Raw genomic sequence first — 18,484 nt, forward strand, 5'->3', positions numbered from 1 at the left:
AGTTCCTGAGCAGCCCCCACTGTGAGGCAGTATGTTAAGACACTCTCTATGGAAGAGCGGTAGAAGGCCACCAGTAGCTTTGAACACAGATGTTTTTTCTTTAGGACTCGCAGGAAGTGCAGACGCTGCTGTGCCTTTTTAACAGCAGCTGTTGTGTTTGTGGACCAGTAGAGACTAGATAAATGGATTCCCAGCAATTTAAAACTGCATACTCTTTCCACACAGTCTCCATTTATAAAGATGGAGGGAGGGGGGATTAGCTTTGCACTTCCTGAAGTCCAAGATGAGTTATCTAGTTTTCTTTGTGTTTAAAGACAGGTTGTTTTCAGAGCACCACAACGTCAGTTTTCGGACCACGTCATGATACGCAGACTCATCGCCTCCAGAAATGAGTCCAATCGCTTATCTGTGAATTTTATAATGTGATTGGAGGAGTGTGTGGGGATACAGTCGTATAGAGGCAGTAGAGTGGACTCAGCACACATCCCTGTGGGGAACCGGTGCTGAGAGTGAGGGTGGAGGAGAGTTGGAGACAGTGAGAAAATCCATAATCCAGGTGCAGAGGTGAGCGGAGAGGCCCAGGTGGAGGAGTTTCCTGATGAGTATGCCCAGTATGGTATTGAACGCAGAACTATAAACAATGAAGAGTATGTGGACATATGTCCCTCTGTGTTCCAGGTGATCCAGAGCCTTGTGGAGAGCTGTGGCAATGGCATCCTCTGTAGACCTGTTGGCCCTGTAAGCAAATTGATGGAGGTCAAAAGTGGGAGGGAGGCCAGCTTTAATATGTCTCAATACTAGTCTATCTAGACAATTTGAGACAATAGAAGTGAGGGGAATTGGTCTGTAGTCTTAACCTGTCTATAACAGGCTTCTTCGGGACCGGGATGATAATGGCTAATTTAAGGCAGGATGGAACGATGGCTTGTGACAGGGACAGATTAAAAATGTTTGTAAAGACAGCAGCAGGTTCGTAAGCACAAGCCCTGAGTACCTTTCCATGCACTCCATCAGGGCCTGCAGCCTTCCTCGGACTCACTAACTTGAACACCTGTGGAGACTTTGTTTCAAAATGAACAAAGAAACAGTTTAACTCCTCTGTCAGTGATGCGCTGGTGTTACAGCCAGTGGTGGCGTTGCATATTTGTAATATGCTGCACTTCCTGCCACATCCGCCTTTGTGTTGTATCCAGTAAAGTGTTCCTCTATCTTCCTCTTGTAAGCCAGCTTATTATCTTTGATGCCTCTTTTTAGGATTGCTCTCATGGTACTGTAAAGAGCCTTGTCACCTGATTTGAAGGCCATATCACAAACTCCGAAGAGAGTATAGAATTCTGACGTCATCAGGGTTTCTGGTTTGGAAAGACCCGGAGACAAAGCCTTAATGAAAACCTAGTCCGGAGCTTTGAGAACCTCAGACAGGGCAGAAGGTTCACCTTCCAGCAGGACAATGACCCTATAAGCGCACAGCTAAGACAATGCAAGAGTGGCTTATGAACAAGTGGCTTTGAATGTCCTTGAGTGGCCCAGCCAGAGCCCGAACTTGAACCCAATCAAACATCTAAGAAGCAAAAAAAAATGAAAAGTTGTCACAAATCAGTTTTTTGCTTTGTCGTTTTGGAGTGTAGATTGATGTGTGTGTGTGTGTGTGGGGGGGGGGGGGGGGGTAATTTAAAGTTGTTTAACATAAGGCAGCACCATGAAGGGGTATGAATACTTTCACAAGGCACTGTATATTTGCACTTTACAAAGTTACACAAATCCATTTCAGCTCCTAGTAAATAATTTGGTGAACCACACCAGCACCAGATCTGCCCAGTGAACAGCATTTGAAAGGAGTCAGAGAACAAGCAAATTAAAATCTGTCTCTCAGCACAATTTGAATATGTCATTTCTTCTCTCTCTGTCTCTCTCTCTATTTACTCTCTTGACAAGCAGCCTGTGCTGGCAGCTTTGTCCATCACATGACACCTGCTTCTCCTGATTGTTTGTTCAACTTTTTGTTTGTTTGTGCCCCTTATTTCAATTTTCTGTGGATACATGTACCATTCCCACTATCTGGAAGACATCAGTTGTCATTCCGTTGCCCAAAAAACCATGCCCACAGCAAAATGATGACTATAGACCAGTGGCGCTGACTTCTATAGTGATGAAGTCATTAGAACGTATAATGGTTGGTAAATTAAGGAGTGAGGTACAGCATCTCTTGGACCCGTACCAATTTGCCTATAATAATGGCAGGGGTACTGATGATGCTTTAATTACAACTGTACACTCCATCTTAAAGCATTTGGAAAAACCATCAGGTTATGTTCGCTTATTATTTATGGATTTTAGTTCTGCATTTAATTGTATTCTTCCGCAGACAATGTTAAGTAAACTACATCAGATGGAAGTGAACCCCTTCATTATTAAATGGTATGGTTCTTTCCTGACAGGAAGGAAGCAGCAGGTGAGAGTTAACTCCACTCTTTCTGATATGATTAACATAAGTACAGGTGCCCCTCAGGGCTGTGTAAGCTCGCCCTTACTTTTTATATTATATACAAATGAATGCAGAAATATCGATAGGAATAATTTTATTATTAAATTTTCAGATGATACGGCCATACTTAGTTTACTCTACAACAATTCAGACATTGGTATTTACACACAGGAGATAGAGGAAATGGTGAAGTGGTGCAATAAGCATAACTTGCTCCTTAATGTTAATAAAACCAAATAAATGATTTTTGACCCTAGGTCTATAGGCGATCAAAGCTAATTGAAGGAGTACCAATTGAACAAGTAACAACATATAAATATTTAGGAATTCAATTAGATAAACATTTACAGTGGTCACATCAAGTAGAGTATGTTTCCTCAAAAATATGTCAGCGTCTATATTTTTTAAGAAGACTAAGAGTTCATGGCGTTGACAAAGATATTATGCTATTGTTTTATAAGGCAGCTATTGAGTCTATTGTCCGATATGGTATTGTAGCTTGGTTTGGTAACCTGTCAGTTAAACTAAAAACACAGCTCCAAACATTGATTAAAAGGGCGGGAAAAATAATTGGACAAGTGCCACCGACTACTCTTAATGAGCTTTTTGAGGAGGCGGTGAGGAAACAGAGATTAAAAATTACTAACGATCCAAATCATGTCCTTTACAGTGAGTATGAGATGATGCCCTCGGGCAGAAGGTACAGGTTACCAAACTGCAGAATGAATAGGTTTAAATTTTCATTTGTACCACTCTCTATAAAAATATTGAACAACAATAGGGTGTGTGGGTTAGCTGCAATGAGATAAAGAGGCTACTGACTACAGCATGTGTTAATAGAAAGTGCTAGGAATGTGGGATGTGGTGGGGGTGGGGGGTGGGGGGGAATGTGGTGTGTAGGTAAATTATGGTAAATTATGTGTAGGTAAATCATGTTATGTGTTATGTATATTGTGTTGCATCTGTTATCTCGAATGCCCAAGATGAATTTCTCCGTCAGGAGACAATAAAGGCTAATCAAATCAAATCAAATCAAACTTCCTGTCTGAAGCTCTGTAGATAAAAGTCAGTGTTCTACTCCAGCTGTCTTTACTTTTTTCATCTCCATCACATCACAACATGTCTCCAAGACACTAGTGGATAAACAACAGCAATAAAAACAACACATAAAATGAACTCACATTTCCTTCACAAGGCACTTGAAAGTAATTATGTGTTCTTGTAAAAATATAGCCTTCATGATTAAATATGTAACACTATGTTCTTAAGCAGATGTGGATGCCCAATCAATAAACAATAAATAAAATCCAATTAATAATACAGCTTCAGTCACACCAATAAGTCATTTGAAGGGGGTTACAACAAGTGAAAAAGAGAATTCTCACAGTCACACAGTAAGTAAATGTTGCAATATATTGAAATGTCCCTTTGTGGAAATACACTTGCAAAGAAATAAGAAATAACAGACTAGCTGACGCAATACAAAAATATTGAGAAATCAACATTGAACCAATCATATTGATAGAAGTTGACATGTTAAGTCATGAGTTAGTCACGATGATCTTATTGTTGTGTCTGTCTTTATCCTATAAAACCTGATGTATTCTTCTTTTTGGGTGTGACTCCGGCCGTGATTAAAGCATATTCTAAGGCATTATCTGAAGTCTGTCGGTTATTATTGCTGCGCAGCAAGTTAGGGTTAGGGAACTCAAAGCCAGTTGTCGACTGTAGACGCGCTAGACTAGAGTATAAAGATTATTAAGTGTCGACTAGACGCTTGGGTGTCGATTGGAGACCAGGGTTCCAGGTACATAGGAAAAATCTACCACAGTACACAGTGAGACACTTTTGTCACTAATTCAACTCCATTCATTTGTGAGTTCTACAGGGCATCTGAACTTCTATGTATAATACACATACACAAATATATAACCGTATATAAATGCAATTTTAAAAACACTGCAAAATAATGCAAACAAAGATTCCCTTAACAGTACAAACTGGAAAAGAAAATCCTCCCTTGCAAATGCAATTACTTAGGTGGTCACACATGAGTTCACATGTTGGGGAAATATCTCCTTAATAAATATGACAAGCTTGCCACCACGCATCTCCTCTGAACTCCTTGAGGTTTCTACTGCAATGTGACAAAGTCTTCAGACAGCAAGGGCCTGCGCTAGTTCCTCTCCCTGTCAGCTTGCCTTGACAGCTGCCATTTTCAGTGGCCCAGCGTTACTCCCACCGCCTGCACAATCACGCTCTGCGTTTGTTATTTTTTCCACCTCATCCTTCTCAGGAGTACGGAACAGAGATTACAACAGCCAGAAAAACAGCAGCGTCACTTTCGATTAGTGGAAAGTAGAAAGAGAGTTTCTGAAAGCCGCATCTAACTTTATGACACGGTTGAGAAGGTACATTTTGTGTTGTGCATGTTGGGACCTCCCAGTCGGATCACAGGGAAGGCCTTCTTTATCTTTGTTTAAGCTCATCTCTCTGAAGATTCGTGGATGAAAAAAATGAAAGCTTTTTGTTTTAGCTTTACGCTTATGGATATTAGGAAATAAAGACAGGCAAACAAAATGTTCTGCTTTCATTTAGCACATCAAGACAACCTGAGTGATTCTGAACCAGCATGAGCAACTCATCACCTGCCATTATGGCTCGGTGTGAGGCTCTCTCATTCTCTCATTCATTGGAGAGAGCTGTCTGCCATGTCAGTGCACATCGCAGATGATTATATCAGTCATTTCAGCCAAGCAGAACACAAATGGCCAAAACGAGTGAGAGGCAGTCGCAGCTGCAATGGTCTTTTCTAGCACATCCTTCTATGTGGAGTCTGGACTGACACCCAGTGCAGCACATTTTCAGACAGATGGACATGCACACCTTTTTGTTTTCCCTTTTTTGAAATGCCAATGATATACTGGATATATTTGTATGCACAAGCGACCTCGTGCGCTCCATCAATACACAAGGAAGGCATTAAAACACAAACAATTGTTGCCTTGCCAGATGTGCATGTAGAAACATGAGGCTGAGGGAGGAATGCACTGCAAAAACCATAATATTCTGAAAAACAATTTAAATTGTCTGAATATTATAAAAATTATTTGAATATTATAAAATATTTCTGTAATGGCAAAGCTGAATTTTCAGCAGCCATACTCCAGTCTTCAGTGTTACATTATCATTCAGAAATCATTCTAATATGTTGATTTGACGCTCAAGAATTTTTTATTATTTTTATCAGTTAAAAATGGTTGTGGAATGGTGATACATAGTTTTTGTGGTAACTGTGATTTTTTTTTTTTTTTTTTATGAATAGAAAGTTCAAAAGTACAGAATTTATTTAAGGGTTTTTGTAATAATATACAAGTCTCAACTGTCTTACTTAAAGACAGCAAAGTTTTACTGACCCCAAACTTTTAAATAGTGTATATGTATACAAAATGTGATTAAACTGCATGACAGCCTACAATTATCAAATTCTGGCTTCTTTCATGTCTTTAAGTCATCTCAGTCATCCTATGTTTATGGCAGAGCACCAATAAGAGAGGTTGTAATTGCTTTAAAATTATTTCATAAAGAACCAAAAAACAAAATCAGAACCTCTAAATTCCAAAGCAAGCAGAGATGGACTATCTGATTGTCTAGCAATGTCTATCTAATTTTCTCCCAGCTTTTTAACAGCCCACTTAGAGCACGTGTCTCCCTTCTATGAGGTCACTTATCATTCATTAAATGACTCTGACACTAATAGACACCACGGATGTGTGTTCCAGAGTACCTAAACAAGATTAAATATGAACACTTATGATACCAGTAAGCTCAGGCCAATCTCTGCAATATTTAGCAGGACATTGAGCTGCACAGCCTCAACCCAAATTAACCTAATATAAAGCGCCACACTCTCTTCCGCTCTCTCATGGATGGTAGAATGGATGTCATGCTTCAGTTGAACTTTTATAAGGCTCAGGACTAATCAATGACAAACACTGCGGTCAGTTACAGCTCGAGGAGTGTGGCAAGACTGTTCCCCATTCTTGTTAAATCATGTTTCTTCTTTCAGGCTAAATTTAGGAATTATTATTAAAGGTTGAGAGTTGGGTCTGCAATTGATTCTTTTACTTTGCAGTTAGTAATACATTGGGTCTGCAATTGATTCTAGCCAGTACATGTTCTGGCCCTTAAAGCTAGAATAAAAATCGTTTTTATAATATATATATTTTTTACTTTGCAATTACTAATACACTTTAGTTTTTACCAGTGTGCAAACTATTCTGTGACTTTGATCGAGGTGTGTATCCACAGACCCCTCACATATCCTCTGCTCATTGATATTTCGCCAGTTTGATGAACTTTTTTTCCTCAGTGCCACAATCTACTCCCAGAGCTGGGAAACAGAAATACTGAACACTGCCTCTGTGCCGTAAAACTCCCTCATAAACACTGGTGATCTGGGGGCCAGCCCGCAGAGTCCCACCATTCCGTGGGTTTGCTGACGGTCTTTGATTCACTCTGCCACGGTCGGCTCAGGCCACCAGGGTTTCAGAGGTAACCGGCTGTGCTGACAGCTTCTCCTCAAGGCATTTGCCATCAACTTACCATCTCACCCCTCTTCTGCAACATCAAACACACCTCCCTAAAACACACACACACACACACACACAACAACAACATCAAATGTCAATACTCCTGAGTGTGCTGCTGTTATCATGGCAGAGTTTCATTTATGGAGAACAACAGCTGCATTCCAACCTTTAGTAGGCTCATAGGAAAATAGAAAACCAGTCCAAAATCACATAGCAATTAAGTAATATCACATGAGCTAGAGTGCTGTTGTTTCATATGCCTCCTCAAAAATCTCTTCGATATAGGAACATGCACACCGATAGTATATATAGGCCCATACGAGTGTCTGTGTGTATGTATGGATGGATGGATGTCACACACACACACACACACACACACACACACACACACACACACACACACACCTTTAAAGGTTTGGAATGATTATTTTAGTTATTGCTGTGGAAAATTCAGCTTTGCCAAGAATAAATTACATTTTAAAATATATGACAATAGAAAACAGTTATTTAAAATTGTAATAATATTTCACAATAAAAAAAAAATTGTTTTTTTAGTCCATTTTTCTTTCTTTCATCCTTTCATTCTTTCTTTCATTCTTTCAGCACCTCTCATTACTAAAGTGACCAATCAGAATGAATACAATGGAATGGAATGGATCCAAATGACACAACGTTGTTTGCTTTTTTACAGAATGAGGGTACACACACACACACACACACACACTATATATATATATATATATATATATATACAATTGTGGTCAGAATTATTGGCACCCCTGGTGATCAAAGATGGCTGTAAAAATAAATCTGCATTGCTTATTCTTTTGATCTTTCATTAAAAAAAACTGCAAAAATGTAACCTTTCATTGAAGTAAAAGAATTGAAAGATGGGGGGGATGGGGATGGGGGGGGGGGTGGATCACATTATGAAATAAATATTTTTCTCCAAAACACATTGGCCACTATTATTGCAACTATTATTGCTATTATTTTTAAGTAAAATATCTCTGAAGTATATTCCCATTAATATTTACCTTTTTTAGTACAGCTGGGTGACTAAATACAAATGAAATTGTCTAGCTATGACTTCTTGTTTCACGGCAGTATAAATATGAGGAAACACAAAGGCCAAATTCCCTTAAATCATCCATCACAATGAGTAAAACCAAAGAACATAGTTCTGATGTGCAGTAAAAGATTGTTGAACTTCACAAAATAGAAAGTGGCTGTAAGAAAATGTATCTAAAGAATTGATAATCCCCATTTGGACCATCAGGGCAATAATTAAGAAGTTATAATCAACTAAAGATGTTACGAATCGGCATGGAAGAGGAGGTGTCTATATTGTCTTAATGCAAGTTGAGGAGGAAAGTTTGAGTGGCCAAAGACTCTCCAAGGATCACAGATGGAGAATTGCAGAGATTAGTTGAGACTTGGGGTCAGAAAGCCTAAAAAAATAAACTAAAAAAAAAACACCTACATCACCACATGTTGTTTAGGAGGGTTTCAAGAAAAATCATCATCGCTCATCCAAAAACAAACTCCAGCATATTGTGATGGATTTTTTAATGAATAAAAATAGTATCTATTTTCTATAAAAACTATCTTTTAAACTAACCATGTTTCTAACATCTAAACCTTACTTCCCCTTTTAGGCCTAACAGTCCAACACTTCCTGTTCTTTGCCTATTGTGTTATTCTGAAGTGCTGACGATGACAATATCAAAAATATGCATTAAGTCATGAATTAGTCATGATGATCTTATTTGCTGTGTCTGTCTTTATCCTATTAAACCTGATGTATTATTCATTTTGGGTGAGATTTTCTGAGGAAATGCTCGAGAACTCTCCCAGCCACGGTTAAATATACTGCTTGATCTTTAATGTCGTGGATCTATTTTTTTGTTGGAGGTCCTGGTTTTCTTGTTCAGATACATGGTATCATGGATTCTAGCAAATACCAACAGATAAAAAATCAAAACCTGACAGCCTCTGCTAGAAATCTTATAAAGGGTTGTGGGTGGATCTTCCATCTGTACACTGATCCAAATCAAACATCACAATCAACACAAAAATGTGTCACTGAGAATTGTAGCTTCTGCCATATAGCCGTCCCAGTTCCCTGACCTGATGAGTTGAGTGAACTCAAAAGAAGAAGCACCAAAATGGATCTGGGAATCTGAAGGATCTGGAGAGATTCTGTATGGAGGAATGGTCTCTGATCTTGTGTCAGGTGATTTCCAAACTCATCAGGCATAATAGGAGAAAACTCAGAGCTGTTATCTTGGCAAAAGGTATTTAATAAAAGGGTGCCAATAATTATGGCCAGCGTGTTTTGGAGAAAAACATTTATTTCATGATGCAATTTCTCTTCACCAACAATCTTTTATTGGTTCTATTAATATTAGCTTACATATCAGACTCACCATTACACTGTAAAAAGTTTAACTATTATTTACTCAATTTTTTTGGTGAAACATTTTTACACTCAAAAAAATTGAGTAAATTTTAAAGCTGTGAAATCAATGAAATATCGTCCCCTTGGAATTATAAGGTTCTATCTGCGTTCTGCAGTTTTGAGATATTGAGCTTTAAAGTTTTTGCATTCCATTCGACAGTGTAGAAAGAACCTTTTTATTATCTAAATAAAAAGTTCCAAAATGTACACAACTTAAAAAACAACATCACATAATGTAAAGAAGTGGTCACAGAATAAGAATATGTGAATAACTAAATTTTGACAAAAATTTCAGATTGAACCTTATAATTCCAAGGGGACGATATAGGCTACTGTATGAATTGAGTAAATGCAAGTAAAACAATTAAGTAAATCTGAGTAAATGGATCTGGTACATTAACAAATAAAATTGAGTAGAAATAATTTAACATTTAAAGAATATTTATGAGTAATATTAACTGTTTTTATTTATGAGTAATATTAACTTTTTTTTATTTCCTCTAAACCTTTGTTAAATAGTAGCCTATTCCATACAACAACCAGTATACATTACATGACATACATTGGCCTTTATTGTCGATAAGTACAGTCAGCAATACAGCACATTTTACACTGTTTTTAACACATACAATATTGCCAACATTTAAACTCATTTAACAAACATTTTAGAAGTAAAAATAAAACATTTAAACATTCAGGTAGCCTAATTCAAGTGTAATCAATCGGTCTGTTATCCTATATCCACCGGATCAGCGCTGGTTCTCGTGCCGGAGACGGACTCGCGCTCTGCGGGTGAACTTCGAACTTCATACCGCCGTCCTGCATTTCACTCATAGCCGAAAGATACTGCGAGCGACTGACTCCATAACCTGCCAATAAACAAACAGTGACAGTTCTGAGGACATTTTATCATCCAAATTAATTATATTCATTATCATTAGGAATAAAGTCATGTGTTTATGCAAGGCGTTTCAATCACGCGAAAAGACAGGCGCGATCTCTCCTTTAGGTGTCGAATTACGCCTCTGTATGAGGGTGGGGGAGGGGTGCATTGTTTTAATTGAGTAAACTTACTCAATTTCTTAAGAGTGTGTTAAATATATTAATAATATTGATTTGAATTAAGTAATATTTTTGTTTCTTGAAACAGATCAGTTTAATTCAACATTCTCAAATATTTTGATAGAAATTTCACAAATATATTAAGTGTATTATAAAGAAATAATTGGTTAGTCAAATACTAAATCATTTTATTGAAAAATTTTATTGAAAAAAACTTAAATATAAGTTTAAATAATAATATCTGTAAATTTTAGATAAAATTAACTGTTGGATTTTTACTCAATTATTTTGGTATGTTTAACTCAAACAATCAAGTAAACGATATTCAGAGATTTTATTAAGTAAATAAAGTTAAATATTTCTGTAATATTTACTAAGCCACAGAATTATTTTTTACAGTGTAATAAACAAGTTAATATTGAGTTACTTACATTTTCACCCATTACTATATTTATGTTTTTCTCCGCAAAGAGTTCCACACAAAGCCACAACAGTGTAGTTCCTGAATGAATCAGTGTATTTGAATTAATTGTGTGACTGAATGATTCAATAACTAACTCAAGAAGTCACTTTTCTCCACATATTGGCATATCAATGTAACTTGCGGAAAGAATCACACTGAAAAAAATGTTATGTTGACTTTACTTAATTTTATTATGTCAAGGGGTTGCACGAAATAAATGTATCTAAATCCAGATATATTTTTTAATTTGAGTGTACTTATATTTTTTAAATTGGTTGTACTTATATTTTATAAGTAATTTCAGATTAATTATATTCATAATTATAGCTAAACTATTTTGAGTTGAATTTACTAAATTTTTTCAAGAATCAGCCTATGAATCTCAACAATGGTGACAATTATAAAGCATGTTGCAGTGCATTCTGGGTGCCACCAATCAAAACTCATTCATGGCTCCCATCATGCATTGCTGCATGAATAAATAATGAGCTCATGATCAGAGGTGATCATCACCATTGCTGAGATTCATACGCGAATTCTTGATGTCTGTGTGTGCCTACATAAAAACATTTTTTTAATTTTTTTTTTTTAATTGATTTGATCATATGAATTTCATTGAAAAGGCTAAAAAATATTATGCTGTACAAGGACAGTGCTGCTATAATTAATAAAGTAAACCTAACTCAGAAATTGGGCTCTATATGAATTCAATGATTCAGGTCAAATGATTGTGAAATAATGATAATGTTAAATCACAACCAACACCATCAGATAATCTGATAATCACCTTTTCTCATTGTTCATCTGGCTGTTATAACTTAGGTACAGCAGCCAAACAAAATCTAAAGTTAACGGTTTAAGGGTAAAGAGACCAACTAAAACACACACTGATCCCCATGATGGGGTTTTACGGTTTTAACATTGCGGTTTTCTCCTTCAATGATTCTGCGGAAATTAAAGGCACAATATGTAATTTTTTGCTTTAAAAATAGCAAAAATCACTATATCTATGTTATATATTTTTTTTAGTTGTGTACTTACATTATCCCGACTGTTTCCAACAACTTTCAAACCAGGAGAAATTTTAATTTAATTCGAAGACACGGCACGTTTCTTTATTTCCGTTTTGTCGCAGTCAATGGCGTCATATCCGCGTTGTCCCTGGTTTCCGCTCGTGCTGCCATGGTAACCAGAGTTATGAACCAGAGCCGTCTGATAGTAACCAAGATGACAGACGTGGACCACTGTAGTTCGCAATGTCTATTTGCACGCTGTTGTTGTTTCGTTCAAACATTATGGACCATGGCAAGCAGACTTTGGATAAAAAAGGAGAACTAAAACGAGAATCAATATCAGCGCTGTGTTTTTGAGATGCCGAGAGATGCCGCTCCACGTCCGAGACTTCGACCGCTCCTACATGTACTTTATTAAACAGGTGAGCACATTTACATAAAACTAATCAATGTTATATAGTTCAGCAATGATAAAATGTCAGAATATGATCTGTATGTTATTCTAATGTTGATCTAGTTTACTGCTAGTCTCATACAGACAGACTAACACATACATTTCAACACATTCAAATGCAGTTTAGTGTGCTAGTGTAATGTTAGACCAGGTGAAACAGCGCTGCGTTACCTCACAAGTTTAATTTGTCTAATAAACTGACCTGTGAGTAGTAATTCTGCGTGTAGTTCGGTAGAATGAAATGTCCATATTCCTTTTATATCCGCGGGACTCGCGTCACGTTTGGAGCTGATAGCTGTCTCTTAGCAATCCCGAACTGCTTCATATCACAGTCATGATAAAAGCATCGATGTATTCAGTCATCCATAAACATTATTAGATCGGTCGGCTTGACGTTGACGACAAGATCCATAATTCTTAGCAAATGTTGCGTCATCAAACTACGCCTTTGTTATTGTAAATAGGTTAGCGACCCCTAGTGGAGAAAAAATCCCATACTGTACGTTTAAATTAAACTTATTTTTTTCTAATTACTTTTAATTTAATGAAATTAACTTGTTTTAAACAAGGGCAGTGAATTTGAAAATTAATAATAATAAATAAGTAGGATTAAATAACACATTAAAATCAGTGAAATTAACCAGATAAAAACATGTAACATTTACAGGGGGTCAAAATCATTTTTTTCAGTGCATTAACTGCTGACACACGAGTAAAACAATGAAAAAGTATGTTTGGACTGTATGTCAGAACTCTTGGACAGAACACAATGTGCTAGTAAAATTTTAGGGGAATACTATATATGTGAAATAACAAATAACAGTCAAGACTTTAGGACATGATGTACTGTATAGCATCACTCTGTTATCCTGTCCATGATGGAGTGGCATGTGAAAGGTCTGTGTAAGAGAGAATCTGAAGGACTGCTGGGGCCAGGGCCAGGCCCAGTCCTTCGCCGCCAGACGTGAGCTTTCCTCTTAGCGAAGGGAGGGTGAGCATATGCCCTGGGGCCGTCCAAAACCTGGAACATTAAAACTTGCCATGGTGGCTCAGCTCAGCCATGAACCCTGAGCTAGTCTGGCAGCTTGGCTGCAAGGAAGGATCTGAAGCCTGGACGACTGGGCCTGCAGTCAGAGCCAGGGCTGGACTCACTGTCTTCTTGCACTATGAACAGGTATCATCGATTACAAACAGAATGTCCAAATCTCCATGAATTCTGGAGTGGCTAGACAGAGGTTTTTAACAGGGGCCATGGTGCAGATGATTTCAGCGTGGGAACACACACATTAGAGGGACATTATCGAAAACTAACTTCCTGACGTTCAACATTAGATTTTTTTTTTTAAATTGGGAAAATCAAAAAAAAAAATTAAGAATATTAAAAATATGAATATAAAAATATACAAATTATCGATGTCAAACTTCCATGTTCAATTGTGCATGCTCATTTTCATTATTTTTATAAATAGATTTCCTGTATCAGCATCATCATAACAGTAACTCAAAGATACATTTTAAAAACACTCATTTTAATAATAGTTAAATGTAATCTTTAGTAGATCTTTAAAAAAATAAGTATCCATTTTTCAAACTGTACAATATAACATTGTGATGCATAAATGCACTTGTAGCATATTCGATTTTAGTATAGTGTTTTATTGTCAATTTATCTTGACAAAAGAACGAACTAAAAAAAAGTATTATCTGCCGTGCCATTTATCAGTTAACATATAAATAAATATTGGTTTATCAATATCTGAAAGTATTTAATTGTCAGTGAATCCTTATATGTAATTGAAACAATTCCAAAACTTTCTGTACATGGAAAAGCAAAACTTCATAATTTATATGCACATTACTCCTTTGGTTATCAGAGCAAAACAGTCTCACGAAAAGACATAAAAAGTCATTGATTTTGCCATCTCATACAAATTATTACAAGTTGTAATGAGAGTGTGGGACTACATACTATAACAAATGTCATGCTCCGAATGCCAAAGCAATGTTTTCCCCTCAATTTCTCCTCCACTTCACAGCGAAGCTGAATGAACACAAAGGCTGAAGGGTCTAAACATTGAAAGGGAGGGTGAGTAAAATATGATTCCCCAGCACCAGTTTCTCCTCTTGCCCAAATCTTCTCTCCTCTAACACTTGCTAACTCACTCTTGATTGTGCTGTGGGAGATGCAGGAGGACATCAGTGCACTTGTCTGAGGAAATGAAGTCCCCCCTCCCCTCCCCCCTCTTCATCTCGCTCTCTCTGCACAGCCCTCGCTGTGTTTTTGGCAGTCACAACTGACCATCATGAGCCGTGGTGCCAATTTCAGTGAAAACTGGCACATATGGCAGCTGAAGTGCCATATGCCATAACAGAATATTTTTGGCGGTTTCCTCCATTTGTATAATCACTGGATCCGATATAAAAGTGGCTCATTATTAATTATTCCTTTTACCATTTTGTACCCCTTTAAAAGAACCATTTTATGCAAGTGCAGCTCTGAGAGTTCATATAAATTGGAGTATTTGGTCATTTACAAAGAGATTAAAGGAGATGGATTTGGGATTCTACCTGTGAGTCTTCTGTAAGCCCTGGAAAAGCACCTGTGTGCGCATGATGAGAAAGAGACAGGCAGAAAATGCTCAAATCTTCTTTCCCTCTGCTCTTAACACTCACATACCAAGACCATTGTTTTGTCTTCCTCTTTGCAGGGTTCAGACTCCTTCCTTTTCCTCTTCTGCCCTCCATTGGAAAGACCATGTTAAGTCTTCTGCTCAGTGCACTGGCCCAATAAACTTTCTTTATATCTACTTACCTACCCATCTATGTTTCGATCTATGTATGCATCGAACTATGTATGTATCTATGTATGTATCTATGCATCTATTTATGTATGTATGTATGTATGTATGTATGTATCTATCTATCTATCTATCTATCTATCTATCTATCTATCTATCTATCTATCTATCTATCTATCTATCTATCTATCTATCTATCTATCTATTTGTCTGTCCATCCATCCATCCATCCATCCATCCATCCATTTTAATCTCTTGGTTTTACATTTAAGTAACAAACTTTATAAATATTTGCATTATTTTTGATAACGTATACCTGCATTAAACGTACTTTCACTGACAGTAGAAATGAACAGTCGGGAGCTTTGTATTTATATTGTAAAATATTGTAAGTAATATAGTTTAAATCTGTGTTCTCTTGCCCATATGATAATGTCACTGGATAAATATGAGTCTTGTCCCTCCATCAGCTGATTCCTATTGTTATCATGATGCGTGCAGTATATGTTGTCATCCTTAAGCTCCTGCAAGAAAAGCAGCACAACAGCTGAATTGCTAAATAAAAAAAACAGACCCCTGTAAATTTTAATTATGCTCTGACTTACATCTGTTTGTAGTATGTTAATATTTCTCCTTCTAATAAAATCATATCATTCTAGGTTAGTGCACGGCTTGTCTGAATGTCCAGAATAGAGTTGTTCTTAATCCCTCAGCAGCTTATAGTTCAAGACCACAATCTTCCCTTTCTCCTTCTTAAACACTGGATTATTTTCTTATAATCAGATAGACTGTTAATACAAAAGAATATCTTAAACTCTTTCAAGTCCCTGTTAATATTTAATAAAACGTCTTTGTGACAAAAACCTCATTTAACATCAGGGTCATGTTGCGCTGACAAATGGCATCAAAGTGCTACAATTAGCCTCCGTACACCACAGAGAAATCCGCTCCGCGTTGCCACAGAGAAATCTGCTCCGCGTTGTACTTATACTGAGACGGTAAAGCAAGTAAAGCAATGCTATTAACAGGGGCTATATGTTTTAGGACAATAAAGGAGGAGAAGGGGAGATTAATTCTGTCCACCGAACAGCCTCTGCCAGCCACCATGAACCTGCAGTTCATGAGCTAAGCAGATGGCTACTGATTGAGCAAGCTTTCAGAACACTCTATGGGAAAAAAAAGTCCTTATCATGCTTGGCTGGACAAGTGTTTGGGGCAAGAACAGATTTAAGGTTAATACTGTGTAAATCTCTATATGTCAAAGGCCTCAGCATAAAATAAAAATTGCACAGGGAAGGGTGGGACAAGTCCCATCATTTGAAATGTATAATGTAAATTGCACTAAATATTTAATCTATGGTAAAGAGCCTGGAAAAGAATTATATATGTGAAAGAAATACAAAGAAAGTAATTATTATAAAAAAAAAAAAAAAAACATTTTACAAGAAAAACTGTGCTTTGTGTAATGCAAAAACAATTTACCATATCAATCTGAATTGGATACACTTGATGCACTGTTGATATTTGAGTTATTCTTTTGTAATTTGCCATGAAGATCTCTAAATTGGGAGAGAATGGTGTTACAATAACATTTTATTTCCGTTTAGTCCTCTCTTTATCAGTGTAAAGGACAACATATGTTAAAATAGCCTAATAATAATAATAAAAATTCACTCAGTTGTAAATTGCATAATGGAGATTTATTTGAAAGAACTTACTTGTTCTTTCAAGTAAACAAAACAATACTTGTTGATGGCCAAAAACAGATAGACATCTTCAGTTAAAGAAAATGTTACATGCTAGAAATGCATTGAGATGATTTAAAGCTCCAGCCTTCTGGACCCAGAACAAGCTGGAGAGTCAGTTAAATCAGTTATACTTTTCTGTCATGCACTTGACCAGGTTACCTGCCCAAAACTGAAAGATTGTATGTATTCATTATTAGTAATTGCACTTGGGTGGTTATTTGCCATTGTATTTCACAAAGACCTCCAAAAAGGTCTTCATATGGCAGCAACACATGCATTTATCTTCTGATAAAAGAGATTAGAGGTACAAACCACAAGAATGATGAATAAGTCAGCAGAAGTAGTTTAAATCTGTCTTATGTGACAATTTATTAATTCTCTCAATCAAGGTTTTGAGCTGGACGCCATCCAATGTCAAACATACGACAAATTTATTGATTTGTTGAGCTTATTAAATCTTCAGACTGATTAATGTTATGTCGCCATATCGGTTAAAAACCTATAGCATACCGGCTCAATATGTTGACAGAAACTCGAGTGTGTGCATTTGGCTGGCTGAAATACTCACTGCTGTCTCCCACAGATGATAATACAGACATCAGAATAGAAAGTCGTGCTGAGGTCAGGTTGAGCACGCGGAGCTCTCGCGCTGTTCTCCTTGAGATGGAGCGCCACAGCAGGTGAGCACGCGACAAGCCTCCGCGCTCATGAGCAGCATCTCCACACATGCCGATAAGTATCAATCGAGTATTTTGCTAACTGTCAGTAGGCGAACCATCACTGAGAAAAGTAATAGTAGTTAGCCTAATACAACGACATAATTTAGAGCTGGATCTCGTTTCAAGTGGCGACAAGTTGCATGGCTCTATTTAAACGTCCAGCGAAGACAGCAGTCCCTGCATATTAAGGAAGCTGTGTGACAAAACGACTCAATGAACATCAACAGCAACTCAGAGTTACACGGAGAAACTTTTTCTTGGTCATTTTGGTAGTGGCACGTTCATGAAATCAGCAGGCCTGTAGGTAAAGCAGAGCAAACGAAATTAGGCTAAACCTTCTTAAAAAGTAGCTATTGAAAAAAAGGCTACATAAAGTGTGTTAATCGGATAAGTTAACTTATAATGTTTTAAAAGAAATACATGCTTTTTTTTACTTTGCTTTTTTTTTGACAATATAAATATAAATAAAAGACATAGGCTACATGTACAATAACATGTAGGGCTAATGTTACTGTAAAATACAATTGTATTTTGCTTAGGAGACAAATTATATTTATTAAAGCAAAGCATATATTTTTACAGTAAAATGTTGTTAAAACTGTGTCTTACAATTTACGGAAAGTGCTCGAACCACAACATTTGTTTTGGATTTTATTTTAAAAGTTACTGGAGTTGAAGCGTTTTATGTG

At 36.9% G+C, this 18,484-nt stretch overlaps 1 long non-coding RNA gene across 1 annotated transcript; it reads right to left on the reverse strand.

Annotated features, from left to right (window-relative positions):
* Window positions 1–10,092: 10,092 nt before the first annotated feature.
* LOC311083587 lies at window positions 10,093–17,953 on the reverse strand. Its single transcript, XR_014606324.1, has 2 exons — window positions 17,645–17,953; window positions 10,093–10,407 (listed from the first exon to the last, which is right to left on the reverse strand). It is a non-coding gene; the product is annotated as an uncharacterized lncRNA (long non-coding RNA).
* Between the last annotated feature and the right edge of the window lie 531 nt (window positions 17,954–18,484).

This window comes from Abramis brama (assembly GCF_963993115.1).
Source record: "Abramis brama genome assembly, chromosome: 5".
Lineage (NCBI taxonomy): Eukaryota > Metazoa > Chordata > Actinopteri > Cypriniformes > Leuciscidae > Abramis > Abramis brama.